Source organism: Taudactylus pleione, unplaced genomic scaffold, assembly GCF_031769625.1.
Source record: "Taudactylus pleione unplaced genomic scaffold, aTauple2 ptg000488l, whole genome shotgun sequence".
Taxonomy (NCBI): domain Eukaryota; kingdom Metazoa; phylum Chordata; class Amphibia; order Anura; family Myobatrachidae; genus Taudactylus; species Taudactylus pleione.
In genome coordinates, this window is record NW_028284890.1 from 268,891 (window position 1) to 286,576 (window position 17,686).

The 17,686-nt window shown below is 45.2% G+C and overlaps 1 protein-coding gene and 1 long non-coding RNA gene across 2 annotated transcripts in view; both read left to right on the forward strand.

Moving 5' to 3' along the window:
* Window positions 1–17,686, forward strand: part of LOC148502609 (uncharacterized) — a 283,629-nt gene that overhangs the window by 187,027 nt on the left and 78,916 nt on the right.
* Window positions 13,606–17,497, forward strand: LOC148502614 (uncharacterized). The gene is made up of 3 exons (XR_015869996.1): window positions 13,606–13,690; window positions 15,148–15,238; window positions 17,467–17,497. It is a non-coding gene; the product is annotated as an uncharacterized LOC148502614 (long non-coding RNA).

The following is a 17,686-nucleotide window of genomic DNA, read 5'->3' on the forward strand; positions in this document are numbered from 1 at the left end:
GTAATTTTTGTAATACTTCACCTTTAAATGACCAATAACTACAGTGATTACAATATACTGTAGTTTTGTCAACTTGTCTATATCGGTTATATGTAAGTGTGAGTTCAATTTTACTTTGTTTCTAACAATCCAATTAAAGGTTAAACTTTAGTCAGATAATAATGGGTGATAACTTGCTATTTTGCGTGCTCTCTCTATAGAGTCTTTTGTGGCTGGCCCAGACCTCCCACATTTTATTTTACATTGTTCTAATTACTCTGAGAAGCACCTCCACAATTCTACACATACCCTGAGGGGAATAATTGATTATAGAGTGGATACAATAGCAATTATTTTTATCCCATATAATTAATTACTTTATTATACGGTGAATTGAAACCTGTGCGGTGACATTTCCCATTTCCCTTCCCTTTAATATGTATTTATGACAGAAGCCAACTAACCTACCAGTGTAAGAAACCAATGTAAACACGGGTAGAACATACAAAATCCAGACAGACAGGACCTTAGGCAGGAATTAAATCCATGACCCCAGTGCGGAGTAGAAATGCTGTCCACTATGCTATCATGTTGTCCATAAAAACATAAGATTACACTGAGTGACCACTAAATCCCCTCAATCCCAGAGCCATAGAGTCTTGGTCATTGTTTCTCAGAAGTTCACTGACCCAGCTTCTCAGGTGCCCTCCCTCTATTAGTGACTTGGTAACCATGGTTGGCTTGAGCCTTCCTAGGTGAGAGGGTTAATAGCTCCCTCCCTAGTTATGATGATGTTATCAACAGTGTTCCAGTATTGGGGGCAGACTAATGGGTGACTTGTTATTGTGGACCCCTCGTATGCAGATTCCCTCCCTCAGAGTGTGTTTGTTCTGCAGGGGTCCCTTCAAAATGTTGCTGTGGGGACAAAGTTCTAGGTCCACCTATGGTACTGAGACATCTATTCCAGGAGCTGGAAGAGATGGAATTAGTAACCTAACACCTGTTCTGGCAAATAGATATAGCTACTACTCCAACACCTATTCCAGCAGCTGCAATAAAGGGCGTGAGTATTTAGATCCCTATTTTGACACCCAGAATGGATGGCTAAGGTACTGGGAGACCCAATGGGACAGCTGGAAGAGATGGTTCTCATAGCCCTATTCTGGCACTTGAAACAGCTGGCTAACGTACGCACAGCTCCATCTACCACCTGACACAGTTGGTTAAGGTTATCAGAGCTCTATTCCGGCACAAAGAACAGCAGAAGTACTCACTGCTCCATCTAGGCTCCCGAACAGGTAGCTTACACACTCAGAGCTCTTTACCGGCACCAGGAATGGCTGGCTAACATACTAAAGTGAAACCTGAAACAGATGGCTAACGTACACAGAGCTGCATTCTGGAACTCAGCTAAGCTGGCTAACGTACTCCGAGCTCCATCCGCCATCTGTAACATTTGGTAAAGATGGTCAGAGGTCTATTCCGGCACTTAGGACGGATGCTAATGCACTCAAAACTGTATTTTGGCACCAAGTCCCAAACGTACTTTATCTCCATACCAGCACCCAGAACAGATGGCTAATATACTCAGAGCTCCATCCCAGCACCCGGAAAAGCAGGTAAAAGTACTGTAGCTCCATACCGTCACCTGGAATAGCAGGCTAGTGTACTCAGAAACAGATGACTCGTGTACTATACAGTCACTTAGTCACCCTGGCGGGACACCGTTATACATTACACTCCTGCACATGACACAGATGTACTAGTGTACTATACCGTCACTTAGTCACACTGGCAGGACACCGTTATACATTACATTCCTGAACATGACACAGATGACTAGTGTACTATACCGTCACTTAGTCACACTGGCAGGACACCGTTATACATTACATTCCTGCACATCACACAGATGACTAGTGTACTATACCGTCACTTAGTCACACTGGCAGGACACCGTTATATATTACATTCCTGCACATGATACAGATGACTAGTGTACTATACCGTCACTTAGTCACACTGGCAGGATACCGTATACATTACATTCCTGCACATCGCACAGATGACTAGTGTACTATACCGTCACTTAGTCACACTGGCAGGACACCGTTATACATTACATTCCTGCACATCACACAGATGACTAGTGTACTATACCGTCACTTAGTCACACTGGCAGGATACCGTATACATTACATTCCTGCACATCGCACAGATGACTAGTGTACTATACCGTCACGTAGTCACACCGGCAGGACACCGTTATATATTACATTCCTGCACATGACACAGATGACTAGTGTACTATACCGTCACTTAGTCACACTGGCAGGACACCGTTATACATTACATTCCTGCACATCACACAGATGACTAGTGTACTATACCGTCACTTAGTCACACTGGCAGGACACCGTTATACATTACATTCCTGCACATCACACAGATATACTAGTGTACTATACCGTCACTTAGTCACACTGGCAGGACACCGTTATATATTACATTCCTGCACATCACACAGATGTACTAGTGTACTATACCGTCACTTAGTCACACTGGCAGGACACCGTTATACATTACATTCCTGCACATCACACAGATGTACTAGTGTACTATACCGTCACTTAGTCACACTGGCGGGACACCGTTATACATTACATTCCTGCACATGACACAGATGACTAGTGTACTATACCGTCACTTAGTCACACTGGCAGGACACCGTTATACATTACATTCCTGCACATCACACAGATATACTAGTGTACTATACCGTCACTTAGTCACACTGGCAGGACACCGTTATACATTACATTCCTGCACATGGCACACATGACTAGTGTACTATACCGTCACTTAGTCACACTGGCAGGACACCGTTATACATTACATTCCTGCACATGACACAGATGACTAGTGTACTATACAGTCACTTAGTCACACTGGCAGGACACCGTTATACATTACATTCCTGCACATGACACAGATGACTAGTGTACTATACCGTCACTTAGTCACACTGGCAGGACACCGTTATATATTACATTACTGCACATGACACAGATGACTAGTGTACTATACCGTCACTTAGTCACACTGGCAGGACACAATTATACATTACATTCCTGCACATGACACAGATGACTAGTGTACTATACCGTCACTTAGTCACACTGGCAGGACACCGTTATACATTACATTCCTGCACATGACTAGTGTACTATAACGTCACTTAGTCACACTGGCAGGACACCGTTATATATTACATTCCTGCACATGACACAGATGTACTAGTGTACTATACCGTCACTTAGTCACACTGGCGGGACACCGTTATACATTACATTCCTGCACATCACACAGTTGACTAGTGTACTATACCGTCACTTAGTCACACTGGCAGGACACCGTTATATATTACATTCCTGCACATGACACAGATGACTAGTGTACTATACCGTCACTTAGTCACACTGGCAGGACACCGTTATATATTACATTCCTGCACATGACACAGATGACTAGTGTACTATACCGTCACTTAGTCACACTGGCAGGACACCGTTATATATTACATTCCTGCACATGACACAGATGTACTAGTGTACTATACCGTCACTTAGTCACACTGGCAGGACACCGTTATATATTACATTCCTGCACATGACACAGATGACTAGTGTACTATACCGTCACTTAGTCACACTGGCAGGACAACATTATACATTACATTCCTGCACATGACACAGATGTACTAGTGTACTATACCGTCACTTAGTCACACTGGCAGGACACAATTATACATTACATTCCTGCAAATGACACAGATGTACTAGTGTACTATACCGTCACTTAGTCACACTGGCAGGACACCGTTATACATTACATTCCTGCACATCACACAGATATACTAGTGTACTATACTGTCACTTAGTCACACTGGCAGGACACCGTTATACATTACATTCCTGCACATCACACAGATATACTAGTGTACTATACCGTCACTTAGTCACACTGGCAGGACACCATTATACATTACATTCCTGCACATGACACAGATGTACTAGTGTACTATACCGTCACTTAGTCACACTGGCAGGACACCGTTAACACATCACACAGATGTACTAGTGTACTATACCGTCACTTAGTCACACTGGCAGGACACCGTTATACATTACATTCCTGCACATGACACAGATGACTAGTGTACTATACCGTCACTTAGTCACACTGGCAGGACACCGTTATACATTACATTCCTGCACATGACACAGATGACTAGTGTACTATACCGTCACTTAGTCACACTGGCAGGACGCCGTTATACATTACATTCCTGCACATGACACAGATGACTAGTGTACTATACCGTCACTTAGTCACACTGGCAGGACACCGTTATACATTACATTCCTGCACATGACACAGATGTACTAGTGTACTATACCGTCACTTAGTCACACTGGCAGGACAACGTTATACATTACATTCCTGCACATGACACAGATGTACTAGTGTACTATACCGTCACTTAGTCACACTGGCAGGACGCCGTTATACATTACATTCCTGCACATGACACAGATGACTAGTGTACTATACCGTCACTTAGTCACACTGGCAGGACACCGTTATACATTACATTCCTGCACATCACACAGATGACTAGTGTACTATACCGTCACTTAGTCACACTGGCAGGACGCCGTTATACATTACATTCCTGCACATCACACAGATGATTAGTGTACTATACCGTCACTTAGTCACACTGGCAGGACGCCGTTATACATTACATTCCTGCACATGACACAGATGACTAGTGTACTATACCGTCACTTAGTCATACTGGCAGGACGCCGTTATACATTACATTCCTGCACATCACACAGATGATTAGTGTACTATACCGTCACTTAGTCACACTGGCAGGACGCCGTTATACATTACATTCCTGCACATCGCACAGATGTACTAGTGTACTATACCGTCACTTAGTCACACTGGCAGGACACCGTTATACATTACATTCCTGCACATGACACAGATGACTAGTGTACTATACCGTCACTTAGTCACACTGGCAGGACGCCGTTATACATTACATTCCTGCACATGACACAGATGACTAGTGTACTATACCGTCACTTAGTCACACTGGCAGGACACCGTTATACATTACATTCCTGCACATCACACAGATGTACTAGTGTACTATACCGTCACTTAGTCACACTGGCAGGACGCCGTTATACATTACATTCCTGCACATGACACAGATGTACTAGTGTACTATGCCGTCACTTAGTCACACTGGCAGGACACCGTTATATATTACATTCCTGCACATTACACAGATGTACTAGTGTACTATACCGTCACTTAGTCACACTGGCAGGACACCGTTATACATTACATTCCTGCACATCACACAGATGTACTAGTGTACTATACCGTCACTTAGTCACACTGGCAGGACGCCGTTATACATTACATTCCTGCACATGACACAGATGTACTAGTGTACTATACCGTCACTTAGTCACACTGGCAGGACGCCGTTATACATTACATTCCTGCACATCACACAGATGTACTAGTGTACTATACCGTCACTTAGTCACACTGGCAGGACGCCGTTATACATTACATTCCTGCACATGACACAGATGTACTAGTGTACTATGCCGTCACTTAGTCACACTGGCAGGACACCGTTATATATTACATTCCTGCACATGACACAGATGTACTAGTGTACTATACCGTCACTTAGTCACACTGGCAGGACACCGTTATATATTACATTCCTGCACATGACACAGATGACTAGTGTACTATACCGTCACTTAGTCACACTGGCAGGACACCGTTATATATTACATTCCTGCACATGACACAGATGACTAGTGTACTATACCGTCACTTAGTCACACTGGCAGGACACCGTTATATATTACATTCCTGCACATGACACAGATGTACTAGTGTACTATACCGTCACTTAGTCACACTGGCAGGACACCGTTATATATTACATTCCTGCACATGACACAGATGACTAGTGTACTATACCGTCACTTAGTCACACTGGCAGGACACCGTTATATATTACATTCCTGCACATGACACAGATGACTAGTGTACTATACCGTCACTTAGTCACACTGGCAGGACACCGTTATACATTACATTCCTGCACATGACACAGATGTACTAGTGTACTATACCGTCACTTAGTCACACTGGCAGGACACAATTATACATTACATTCCTGCACATGACACAGATGTACTAGTGTACTATACCGTCACTTAGTCACACTGGCAGGACACCGTTATACATTACATTCCTGCACATCACACAGATATACTAGTGTACTATACTGTCACTTAGTCACACTGGCAGGACACCGTTATACATTACATTCCTGCACATCACACAGATATACTAGTGTACTATACCGTCACTTAGTCACACTGGCAGGACACCGTTATACATTACATTCCTGCACATGACACAGATGTACTAGTGTACTATACCGTCACTTAGTCACACTGGCAGGACACCGTTAACACATCACACAGATGTACTAGTGTACTATACCGTCACTTAGTCACACTGGCAGGACACCGTTATACATTACATTCCTGCACATGACACAGATGACTAGTGTACTATACCGTCACTTAGTCACACTGGCAGGACACCGTTATACATTACATTCCTGCACATCACACAGATATACTAGTGTACTATACCGTCACTTAGTCACACTGGCAGGACACCGTTATACATTACATTCCTGCACATGACACAGATGTACTAGTGTACTATACCGTCACTTAGTCACACTGGCAGGACAACGTTATACATTACATTCCTGCACATGACACAGATGTACTAGTGTACTATACCGTCACTTAGTCACACTGGCAGGACGCCGTTATACATTACATTCCTGCACATGACACAGATGACTAGTGTACTATACCGTCACTTAGTCACACTGGCAGGACGCCGTTATACATTACATTCCTGCACATGACACAGATGACTAGTGTACTATACCGTCACTTAGTCACACTGGCAGGACGCCGTTATACATTACATTCCTGCACATCACACAGATGATTAGTGTACTATACCGTCACTTAGTCACACTGGCAGGACGCCGTTATACATTACATTCCTGCACATCGCACAGATGTACTAGTGTACTATACCGTCACTTAGTCACACTGGCAGGACACCGTTATACATTACATTCCTGCACATGACACAGATGACTAGTGTACTATACCGTCACTTAGTCACACTGGCAGGACGCCGTTATACATTACATTCCTGCACATGACACAGATGACTAGTGTACTATACCGTCACTTAGTCACACTGGCAGGACACCGTTATACATTACATTCCTGCACATCACACAGATGTACTAGTGTACTATACCGTCACTTAGTCACACTGGCAGGACACCGTTATACATTACATTCCTGCACATGACACAGATGACTAGTGTACTATACCGTCACTTAGTCACACTGGCAGGACACCGTTATACATTACATTCCTGCACATCACACAGATGTACTAGTGTACTATACCGTCACTTAGTCACACTGGCAGGACACCGTTATACATTACATTCCTGCACATCACACAGATGTACTAGTGTACTATACCGTCACTTAGTCACACTGGCAGGACGCCGTTATACATTACATTCCTGCACATGACACAGATGTACTAGTGTACTATACCGTCACTTAGTCACACTGGCAGGACACCGTTATACATTACATTCCTGCACATCACACAGATGTACTAGTGTACTATGCCGTCACTTAGTCACACTGGCAGGACACCGTTATATATTACATTCCTGCACATTACACAGATGTACTAGTGTACTATACCGTCACTTAGTCACACTGGCAGGACACCGTTATACATTACATTCCTGCCAGTATGTATATATTTTATGTTTATATACATTTAGCACATTGATGTAGTGATTCTATCAGGATGAACCATCCGTTTGTCATACATTGTAGGTTCACAGAATTATACAATTAATTCACAAGTCCTTGAGAGTGAGATTAATTGCTTGTGAGATAACGGTCAGTTTATACAAGGCCGAGAAACGCGTTAGATACTCTCACCACGACCTATTTCTACTTGTTGGGATACTTGTTTTTGACACCGGATTACCGTTTTTTTAACCGTGCTTTCAGCGCTACATGGCGAATCCAGCAGCTCTCTAGCATCTTCTATCACTAATATCCACTGTCACATACAGCACCGGACAGAGCGGAGTCACAGCCTGCAATACTATTCACTTTACCCGGCCGGGATCAGTTGTGGAGCAGACATCGGGTGCTCCTTCCCCTGACTATTACAGGATTGGAGTCACAGGAGGTTACCGGGCCTGGATCAGTTGTGGAGCAGACAGCGGGTGCTCCTTCTCCTGACTGTTACAGGATTGGAGTCACAGGAGGTTACCCGGCCGGGATCAGTTGTGGAGCAGACAGCGGGTGCTCCATCCCCTGACTATTACAGGATTGGAGTCACAGGAGGTCACCCGGCCGGGATCAGTTGTGGAGCAGACAGCGGGTGCTCCTTCCCTGACTATTACAGGATTGGAGTCACAGGAGGTTACCCGGCCGGGATCAGTTATGGAGCAGACAGCGGGTGCTCCTTCCCCTGACTATTACAGAATTGGAGTCACAGGAGGTTACCCGGCCGGGATCAGTTGTGGACCAGACAGCGGGTGCTCCTTCCCCTGACTATTACAGGATTGGAGTCACAGGAGGTTACCCGGCCGGGATCAGGTGTGGAGCAGACAGCGGGTGCTCCTTCCCCTGACTGTTACAGGATTGGAGTCACAGGAGGTTACCCGGCCGGGATCAGTTGTGGAGCAGACAGCGGGTGCTCCATCCCCTGACTATTACAGGATTGGAGTCACAGGAGGTCACCCGGCCGGGATCAGTTGTGGAGCAGACAGCGGGTGCTCCTTCCCTGACTATTACAGGATTGGAGTCACAGGAGGTTACCCGGCCGGGATCAGTTATGGAGCAGACAGCGGGTGCTCCTTCCCCTGACTATTACAGGATTGGAGTCACAGGAGGTTACCCGGCCGGGATCAGGTGTGGAGCAGACAGCGGGTGCTCCTTCCCCTGACTATTACAGGATTGGAGTCACAGGAGGTTACCCGGCCGGGATCAGTTGTGGAGCAGACAGCGGGTGCTCCTTCCCCTGACTATTACAGGATTGGAGTCACAGGAGGTCACCCGGCCGGGATCAGTTGTGGAGCAGACAGCGGGTGCTCCTTCCCCTATTACAGGATTGGAGTCACAGGAGGTTACCCGGCCGGGATCAGTTGTGGAGCAGACAGCGGGTGCTCCTTCCCCTGACTATTACAGGATTGGAGTCACAGGAGGTTACCCTGCCGGGATCAGGTGTGGAGCAGACAGCGGGTGCTCCTTCCCCTGACTATTACAGGATTGGAGTCACAGGAGGTTACCCGGCCGGGATCAGTTGTGGAGCAGACAGCGGGTGCTCCTTCCCCTGACTATTACAGGATTGGAGTCACAGGAGGTCACCCGGCCGGGATCAGTTGTGGAGCAGACAGCGGGTGCTCCTTCCCCTGACTATTACAGGATTGGAGTCACAGGAGGTCACCCGGCCGGGATCAGTTGTGGAGCAGACAGCGGGTGCTCCTTCCCCTGACTATTACAGGATTGGAGTCACAGGAGGTCACCCGGCCGGGATCAGTTGTGGAGTAGACAGCGGGTGCTCCTTCCCCTGACTATTACAGGATTGGAGTCACAGGAGGTCACCCGGCTGGGATCAGTTGTGGAGCAGACAGCGGGTGCTCTTTCCCCTGACTATTACAGAATTGGAGTCACAGGAGTTTACCCGGCCGGGATCAGTTGTGGAGCAGACAGCGGGTGCTCCTTCCCCTGACTATTACAGGATTGGAGTCACAGGAGGTTACCCGGCCGGGATCTGGTGTGGAGCAGACAGCGGGTGCTCCTTCCCCTGACTATTACAGGATTGGAGTCACAGGAGGTTACCCGGCCAGGATCAGTTGTGGAGCAGACAGCGGGTGCTCCTTCCCCTGACTATTACAGGATTGGAGTCACAGGAGGTTACCGGCCGGGATCAGTTGTGGAGCAGACAGCGGGTGCTCCTTCCCCTGACTATTACAGGATTGGAGTCACAGGAGGTTACCGGGTAAGAACCTCTAACCACAAATAAGACTTATTACCCGCTTTATATAAAGTTTATTCAACCTTTCATCCTGCATACAAATATACGGGTCATCCATTATCCCGGGAAACATTATCCAACATACTTATTATCCGGATTTTTGTTACAATAACTGGACGTGTAACATATATATTTATCCTCCACCAGGAGTTACAGGATTTCTTCTTCCTTGATCTGCAACAATTGTTTCTTTTTTACTTTGAAATTGTTTTTATGTTTGTATTTAATATGATAAATGCTACTACTTAGTGACACAAGCAGAATTTTATTGGTCAATATTTTAGAATATTTTATTAAAGATCCAGAGTTAATAATCTCTTAGAATTTGGATTTGTGATCTTTGTTAGATGTCTTGTATGATACTAAAACAAATTATCAGCGCTCCCGATTTCCTTCTCTTTATATTAACAAGGTCTGCGCCACCAGTATTATAGTAACAATGGAGTTTGCACCACCTGTATTATAGTAACAACTGGGGCTGTTCCACCTGTATTATATTAACAACAGAGTCTGCACCACCTGTATTGTAGCAACAACTGGGTCTGCATAACCTGTTATAGTAACAGCAGGGTCTACTCCACCTGTATTATAGTAACAATGGAGTTTGCACCACCTGTATTATAGTAACAAGAGTCTGCACCACCTGTATTATAGTAACAACTGAGTCTGCTAAACCTGTATTATAGTAACAATAGAGTCTGCACCACCTGTATTATAGTAACAACAGAGTCTATAGTACCAACGGAGACCGTGCCACCTGTATTATAATAACAACTGGGTCTGCGCCACCTGTATTATAATAACAACTGAGTCTGCGCCACCTGTATTATAGTAACAACTGAGTCTGCACCACCTGTATTATAGTAACATCAGGGTCTGCGCCACCTGTGTTATAGTAACAATGGAGTCTGCACCACCTGTGCTATAGTAACAGCAGGGTCTGCGCCACCTGCATTAGAAAATTAGGACACTAGAGTGTATCCTACCTGCACAGTGACAATGCAACACCACAGTCTGCTCCAGCTGTACTACAGCAATGAAACAGTGTCTGGTCTCCTTGTAGTACAGCAAAGTGTCACCAATGTCTGCTCAGCCTACAGAAGAATAATAATAATAATAATAATAATAATAATAATAATAATAATAATAATAATAATAATATAATTACCTGCTGTCAGACACAACACTGGCTGCTCCCTGTCCCTGCTGCTTCCTGTGGGAATGATAGGAGGAGGGAGACCTCAGACCAGGAGAAAATGGCCGCCGCTCCTAATGTAACCTCAGGGCCAGGGAACATGATATTGCAGCTGGACTGGTATACAGGAAAATGGCCGCCGCCCTCCTGCACTGAGGACATGTATTATAGACAAAACTGTCATTCTAGAGAGGATTACCGGGCTGACTAACACGGCTCCGCCCACCCGCCGTCTCTATGGCTGCAGTCTTCCACTCCTCCCTGATAATGAGGTGAGTGACGTTTCGAGGAGCCAATCAGATTGTTAAAATTACAAAGCAGAGATAAAGCCTAATACAGATTAACAACAGGTGACGACAGGAAGTGGGCGGAGTTACATAGAGCGCGGGGAAGGCGACGTCTCTGTGTCCAGCAGCAGCAGGTAATGTGTCCTATTATACAGAGGGAGTGGTCTGTGGTGCCCTACTATACAGGGGGAGCAGCCTTTGGTGTCCTGCTATACAGGGGGAGCAGCCTGTGGTGTCCTACAGGGGAGCTGCCTGTGGTGTCCTACTATACAGGGGGAGCTGCCTGTGGTGTCCTACTATACAGGGGGAGCGGCCTGTGGTGTCCTACTATACAGGGGGAGTGGCCTGTGGTGTCCTACCATACAGGGGGAGTGGCCTGTACCTATAGAATATACCAGTGGGGGGAGGCCTGGGCTATATACCCTGTACTGTCACACAGTCTCCTCATACAGCAGCACTGGGGGTCCCATAATAACAGCTCCCAGCACACACTGATATGTGGTATTATTATTATATAGGGGAGAGGGGACTGTACAGTGATATATGAGGGGGAATAACACAGCTCCCAGCACACTGATATGTGGTATTATTATTATATAGGGGAGAGGGGACTGTACAGTGATATATGAGGGGGAATAACACAGCTCCCAGCACACACTGATATGTGGTATTATTATTATATAGGGGAGAGGGGACCATACAGTGATATGAGGGGGAATAACACAGCTCCCAGCACACACTGATATGTGGTATTATTATTATATAGGGAGAGGGGACTGTACAGTGATATATGAGGGGGAATAACACAGCTCCCAGCACACACTGATATGTGGTATTATTATTATATAGGGGAGAGGGGACCGTACAGTGATATGAGGCGAATAACACAGCTCCCAGCACACACTGATATGTGGTATTATTATTATATAGGGGGGAGGGGACACTACAGTGATATATGAGGGGGAATAACACAGCTCCCAGCACACACTGATATGTGGTATTATTATTATTATATAGGGGAGAGGGGACTGTACAGTGATATATGAGGGGGAATAACACAGCTCCCAGCACACACTGATATGTGGTATTATTATTATTATATAGGGGGAGAGGGGACTGTACAGTGATATATGAGGGGAATAACACAGTTCCCAGCACACACTGATATGTGGTTTTATTATATAGGGGAGAGGGGACCGTACAGTGATATATGAGGGGGAATAACACAGCTCCCAGCACACACTGATATGTGATAATATTATTATTATATAGAGGGAGAGGGGACTGTACGGTGATATATGAGGGGGAATAACAGCTCCAGGCACACACTGGTATGTTGTATTATAATATAGGGAAGAGGGGTCTATACAGTGATATATGAGGGGGAATAACAGCTCCCAGCACACACTGATATGTGGTATTATTATTATTTAGGGGGAAGACCATGCAGTGATATATTAGGGAGAATAACATAGTTTCTAGCGCACACTGATATGTGGTATTATTACATAGGGAAGAGGGGACTGTACAGTGATATATGAGGGGGAATAGCACAGCTACCAGCACACACTGATATGTGGTATTATTATTATATAGAGGAGAGGGGACCGTACAGTGATATATGAGGGGGAATAGCACAGCTCCCAGCACACACTGATATGTGGTATTATTATATAGGTGAGAGGGGACTGTACAGTGGGTCTGATTCAGCAATGCTCTCAACTGCATTCTTAGCTGCAAATACGCATGCATTGAAACTGCGACAATGTTAGTGATTGAAAAAGCTCAGCCGCCATTAAGACGCCCACTTCTGTTTACTCACATCCGTCTTACCTTGCAATCTAGTGTAAACATTGGTAACATCGACGAACATCGGCCCATCACGCAATTAAGGCACGTCAGACCCTACGCAGAACTTCAAGCCTTGTCTCACGCAGTGAGTACTCAAGCTGTGTATGCCATCGCAGTGGCTAATTTATGCATGCCCATTCAAACGGACAAGCTCGCCCGTCACCACCCCAAACCGCTTACAGCCTGTCACTCACTCTGCGATGGATTCTGCTCTGCGTCCATAATGGCAGTGTTATCGCTGCACACGTGTGGTGAATGCGCAGTAACTATTGCTGAATCTGCGTATACAGTTGCAATTGCTATAAATGCTGAATCAGGCCCAGTGATATATGAAGGGGAATAACACATCTCCCGGCACACACTGATATGTGGTATTATATAGGGGAGAGGGGACCATACAGTAATATATGAGGATGAATATCACAGCTCTCAGCACGCATTGATGTGTGGTATTATCATTATATAGGGGGGAGGGGACTGTGCAGTGACATATGAGGGGGTAATAACACAGCTCCCAGCTCACACTGATATGTGGTATTATTATTATATAGGGGGGAGGGGACTGTACAGTGATATATGAGGGGGTATAACACAGCTCCCAGCTCCCACTGATATGTGGTATTATTATATATGGAAGTGGGAACTCTACAGTGATATATGAGGTGGAATAACAGCTCCCAGCTCACACTGATATATGGTATTATTATTATATAGGGAAGAGGGGACTGTACAGTGATATATGAGAGGGAATAACACAGCTCCCGGCACACACTGATATTTGGTATTATTATATAGGGGGAGAGGGGACTGTACAGTGATATTTGAGGGGAATAACACAGTTCCCAGCACACACTGATATGTGGTTTTATTCTATAGGGGAGAGGGGACCATACAGTGATATATGAGGGGGAATAACACAGCTCCCAGCACAGACTGATATTTGGTATTATTATTATATAGGGAGAGAGGGGACTGTACAGTGATATATGAGGGAGAATAACACATCTCCTGGCACACACTGGTATGTGGTATTATAATATAGGGGAGAGGGGACTATACAGTAATATATGAGGGGAATAACACAGCTCCCAGCACTGACTTATATGTGATATTATTATTATTATTTAGGGAGAAGACCGTGCAGTGATATATTAGGGAGAATAACACAGTTTCTAGCGCACACGGATATGTGGTGTCAATATTACATAGGGAAGAGAGGACTGTACAGTGATATATGAGGGGGAATAACACAGCTCCCAGCACACACTGATATGTGGTATTGTTATTATATAGGGGAGAGGGGACCGTACAGTGATATATGAGGAGGAATAACACAGCTCCCAGAACACACTGATATGTGGTATTTTTATATATGTGAGAGGAGACCATACAGTGGGTCTGATTCAGCACGGCTCTCAACTGCATTCTTAGCTGCAAATACGCATGCATTGAAACTGCGACAATGTTAGTAATTGCAAAAGCTCAGCCGCCATTAAGACGCCCACTTCTGTTTACTCACATCCGTCTTACCTTGCAATCTAGTGTAAACATTGGTAACATTGACGAACATCGGCCCATCACGCAATTAAGGCACGTCAGACCCTACGCAGAACTTCAAGCCTTGTGTCACGCCGTGAGTACTCAAGCTGTGTATGTCATCGCAGTGGCTAATTTATGCATGCCCATTCAAACGGACAAGCTCGCCCGTCACCACCCCAAACCGTTTACAGCCTGTCACTCACTCTGCGATGGATTCTGCTCTGCGTCCATAATGGCAGTGTGATCGCAGCACACGTGTGGTGAATGCGCAGTAACTATTGCTGAATCTGCGTATACAGTTGCTATTGCTATAAATGCTGAATCAGGCCCAGTGATATATGAAGGGGAATAACACATCTCCCGGCACACACTGATATGTGGTATTATTATTATATAGGGGAGAGGGGACCTTACAGTAATATATGAGGATGAATATCACAGCTCTCAGCACGCATTGATGCGTGGTATTATTATTATATAGGGGGATGCGGGCATTGATGCGTGGTATTATTATTATATAGGGGGATGGAACTGTACAGTGCTATATAAAGGGGAATAACACAGCTCCCAGCACACACTGATATGTGGTATTATTATTATTATTATATAACAGAGAGGGCACTGTAAGTGATATATGAGGGGGAATAACACAGCTCCCAGCACACACTGATATGTGATATTACTTGCTAATGCAACAAACTGCTGAGATACATACCATAGTGTGCTAGAACCACCAGATCAGTTAGTGACACCCCAGACAGGAAAAAGGAACTGCATGGGTTGTGACAGGAGCAGGGTGCTAGGCTGATCACTACAGTTCTGTCTGCAGCTCTGTCCTCTAACCTGGCCCCCGCATCCTGCCCATGAGCAGTACTAACCCTGAGCAGATTAGTGACTGGCGTACAGAAAGAGCGGACGTGCAAGGCGACTGCCACCAAAGTGATGGTAGGAATGGGCAGCAGTACCTTTTGTGTTGCACTGAAATGCCCATTCCAACACCTCCATATAGTATTCCCTCTCACCTGAATCTCAACCATGTTTTTGAATAGAGATTTGCTGAAATTTGCTACATTGCGCGTACGCGTCCATTTAGTGTCAGTCAGCAGTTGCCGGAGTTCTTGTCCAACCGGGTCATTAATGATCTGTCATCCTTTACATGTTTTTTGTGATGCTTCTTGATTTATTATATCGCTGCTCTGATTACATGTAGGTCCTATTTCTGGTTATGATCTATGTAGATCCTGTATGTGGTTATGCTCTATGTAGGTCCTGTATGTGGTTATACTCTATGTAGGTCCTGTATGTGGTTATGCTCTATGTAGGTCCTGCTTCTGGTTATGCTCTATGTAGGTCCTGTTTCTGGTTATGCTCTATGTAGGTCCTGTTTGTGGTTATGCTCTATGTAGGTCCTATTTCTGGTTATGCTCTATGTAGGTTCTGTTTGTGGTTATGCTCTCTGTAGGTCCTTAGTTTTCACTCTAGGTCCGGTGACAGGCAGGGAACCAGACCTAGAGTAAGGGCATGGTCACTGAAAAGTGACGCGTCCCCTTTTCGTCACTCTTGGGGGCATGCCCGGTACTTACGGACAAGCCGGGCAGCCCCCAAGCACTGCGGTCACTGTGATGGAATCCGTTCACCGGCGGTGACCTCCGCTCTGCCGTTTTCCCCACCCACGGGACACTGCAGCCCGCGGATGGAGGACGGAACCCGAAGGCTGTTTCAGCAGGGCTCCGCGCTGGAGGGCAGGGTGCTTTCTGCCCTTCAGAAATAGGGCAGAGCAAGGCGCCCGCTGAAACAGCCTAGCGGGAACGCTAGGTCCTATTTGTGGTTATGCTCTATGTAGGTGCTATTTGTGGTTATGCTCTATGTAGGTCCTATTTGTGGTTATGCTCTGTGTAGGTCCTATTTGTGGTTATGCTCTATGTAGGTGCTATTTGTGGTTATGCTCTATGTAGGTCCTGTTTGTGTTTATGCTCTATGTAGGTGCTATTTGTGGTTATGCTCTGTGTAGGTCCTATTTGTGGTTATGCTCTATGTAGGTGCTATTTGTGTTTATGCTCTATGTAGGTGCTATTTGTAGTTATGCTCTATGTAGGTGCTATTTGTGGTTATGCTCTATGTAGGTGCTATTTGTGGTTATGCTCTATGTAGGTCCTGTTTGTGTTTATGCTCTATGTAGGTGCTATTTGTGGTTATGCTCTATGTAGGTGCTATTTGTGGTTATGCTTTATTTAGGTCCTGTTTGTGTTTATGCGTTATGTAGGTAATTGATATCTGACATTTTCTATTTATCTCATATGTAGTTTCTTCCCTCTTATACAGGGGTTTTACCCAAGCCTCTGATTATTGCAGACACTTGAAGTGGCCATAAGAACACTTCCACAGGTAAGATTGTCACTATCCTGTGATTTATTATTATTCCCGTCTCCCAGCCGTCTCCTTGTACAGGATGTCACACATTAATAAATAACACAATAAAGAACATTACTATATATTAGTCTGGATCTTTTCTCTCTCACAAAGTCTGGCCTCTGGGTAGACG